Genomic DNA, 2,947 nt, shown 5'->3' on the forward strand with positions numbered 1-2,947 from the left:
AAAACACAATTGAGGAGGTTTTGACTTATGTTGTGTGTCCATATGATTTTATTTATTATGTAAAGGAAAGGAAAAAAAAAGATGAGATTGTTTATAAATAACCATACATGCAAGCAATTTCAAATAAACTGCTTATCGTTATACCAAAAATGCCCTTGCCTTTACTTATAAAATTTTTCGACAGTCCCATTAGTTATTATTCTCTCTGAACGGTACGATTCCATTAATTTAGCACGTTGATTACACGTATTAAATAGTTACAAAATATATAGTTGCATCCACGTGGATAGTACTTGATTTTCCATAAAAAGGAAAGATTGAATAAAAGAAAAGGTGGTACGTATCTACGTACCGGAGTCAGAGGTCCGGCCAGACGAGTAAGATCGTAGAAACCCGGACGATGCGGTGGAGTTGAAACTGTTTGACCGTGATCTCCGACGATCAACAAGTACTTGCTGGAGGTCCAACAATATCTGGAGCTGGTTCTTCAACATCTCTCCCCTCTCAAGAAACTCACTTTCTTTATTCCTGTAAAACTGGTTCACCTTATCGAGTTCCTCATCCAATTTCTCGAAGAACTCCTTCACCTAGTTTTTAATTAATACCCAAAGTCTTTTAATAAACGACAGCATATTATATGCATGCAGTGTTGTAGAGCTCGCTTGGGCGCTAGTCGAACGGTGAGGCACGGACTAGTGATTAATTGACATAAATCGGATTGAAATTTATATCTATTTTTTCAAATATACGTACATATATCATATTTTATATAAAAACTTTCAATAACCAATTATGATCAAAGAGTGATTAATTAATGACTAGTAAGTGGAATACCGACTAGAGCGAGATTTTTACAACCATGTATGCATGTATCAACTTAAAAATATTAACATTTATAACCTCATCTTCCTCTGAGTACAAATGGTCAACAAGTTCAGTTTCATCATCTTCATCATCCTCTACATCACCTTGTTCCATAGTTGTATTTTTAACCTTCAACATGACACGTGTAAAATCATATCAATCGTAAGTCATAAGTTATCTACACTGTGTTTTTTTGCAACAAATTATATTATGTGTTTTAACTTGTGATACATGTCATGATGCCATGTGTTATCTTTTGTGTCACGATGGTATCGTGAATTAAAGATAACCATTTTATTAGCTTTTAGGTTCCCAAAATAGACATTTTATTCACATTTATGTCTTTGCAAACGCCAGCTCGCCGCTTTTGTTAATCACTATCTACACCTTTAAGCTTTAACTTCATATTTGCATGCTTCATCTCAAACGATAGACACGGTTTTTTTTTTTTTAAGTTATAAACTAACGAATAAAATTAAGTATACATATAATGGAAGATGATTGTGTGGTTTCATGCGTAACGTAACAGAACCAACAGCTGATCATATGCAAAAAACGTCTGATTTCATGGAACAAAAGAAAGAAAAATCATGAAAGATGGCACGGAATCCATGATGAAGACATGCACCAAGTTAAATAATTTATTTTCAAACTTTAACAGTAGTTCAGAAGCGATACATGCATATGTTTTTTTTTTTTTTTATTTCTTAACTTTAACCGTATATTCATTCAATAAAAACTAATTAACTAGTAAATAAATATATTAAAGCTGATGAAAAAGTACTAGATACCTGAAGAATCTGATCAGGTGGGTCGTCATTGGTGCCATTACAAGAAAGGCGACGCCGGAGGAACGAACGAGCCACATCAAATATGGAAACACCATAATCATGATTCGAGTTAGCGGTTCGGGAATGCTGCGATACTCGGGACAGTTTCACCTTCTTAACATGTTTCTTGAGCAGCCAGTAATTCACAAATGCATCTTTCCATTCAGGAATCAGTTGGGCTTCAAGCTCCTTGGAAAACTTCACCATTCTTTATTCAACAATCAATCAATCAATCTCCCTCTTGGTATATATAAGCTTGAGGAGAGAGAGAGAGAGAGAGAGAGAGAGATGGTGTTTGGGGGGATGAGTTGAGCGGTGCTTAAAGATATATAGTTAGAGAGAGAGAGAGAGACAAAGGTGTAGGTGGAAGAAAAAATAGTTTAACAAGCAAAATATTATTTTTAGACCAAAGAGAGAATTTAGAAGAAGAAAACGAGAAAAAGGAAAGAAAATCGATGATAAAGTGGAATGGAGTTTTTTTCCAAAAGGGTATTAGCAGGAAAAATAATTAGCAAAATATTGCATAATATTTACCATAGTAGTAATGAAAGTCTTTTTTTTTTTTTTTTTAATTTCAAAACTTATTAGCCAAGATATGTCTTTTTTTCTTTTTTATTAATAATGCTAATTAAAATCTAAAATAAATTTTCTTCAACAATTATATATTTTCTTCTTCCTCTTTTTTATTTAACAATCGTCTCTTTAAGTAAATCTAAAATGTTATACAAAATTTTTTGTCAACATTTTTTTTTATTAAACTCACTTTTGTATTGAAACTATAAAAAAAAGGTGGTTGTCTACACTAAGCACATTATACTAAATTGATTTATGTTAAATGTGATACAGTTAGCAAAATTTTATTACAACTTCGTCAAGTTTGGTTTTGAGTACGCGTTAACAAAAGTTAATTTTAGTTTGTCCCTTTTGAAAGTATAAAATAAATCTTTTAGTTTTAGGTGTACTAAAGCGTACCAATTAACTTTATAGTTATATGAAGCGTAGATCGAACTAGGATGAGCTCGGTACCGATACCGAAATTCACAAAAAATGGGTACCGGTCCGATACCGGTGACGAAGAAAAAATTAAGCAAAATACCAGTATTATACCGTACCAGAACATTCTGGTACTTTACTGATCTCGAAACCTCAAATAAGTTGGTACCGAACTGATACTGGCGGTACCCAATTCGATACCGTTTGATACCAATACCCGGGTACCATTTACTTATCCATCAATCGAAATTGAAAAAAAA

The 2,947-nt window shown here is 32.9% G+C and overlaps 1 pseudogene across 1 annotated transcript; it reads right to left on the reverse strand.

Annotated features, from left to right (window-relative positions):
• Positions 1 to 352: 352 nt before the first annotated feature.
• Positions 353 to 1,901, reverse strand: LOC143565477 (phosphate transporter PHO1 pseudogene; annotated as a pseudogene). Its single transcript, XR_013141079.1, has 3 exons — positions 1,656 to 1,901; positions 901 to 993; positions 353 to 587 (listed from the first exon to the last, which is right to left on the reverse strand). The product of XR_013141079.1 is annotated as a phosphate transporter PHO1 pseudogene (transcript).
• Positions 1,902 to 2,947: the final 1,046 nt, after the last annotated feature.

This window comes from Bidens hawaiensis, unplaced genomic scaffold (genome assembly GCF_021521415.1).
Source record: "Bidens hawaiensis isolate Kalapana, Puna unplaced genomic scaffold, B.hawaiensis_p1.1 tig00022350_1, whole genome shotgun sequence".
Taxonomy (NCBI): domain Eukaryota; kingdom Viridiplantae; phylum Streptophyta; class Magnoliopsida; order Asterales; family Asteraceae; genus Bidens; species Bidens hawaiensis.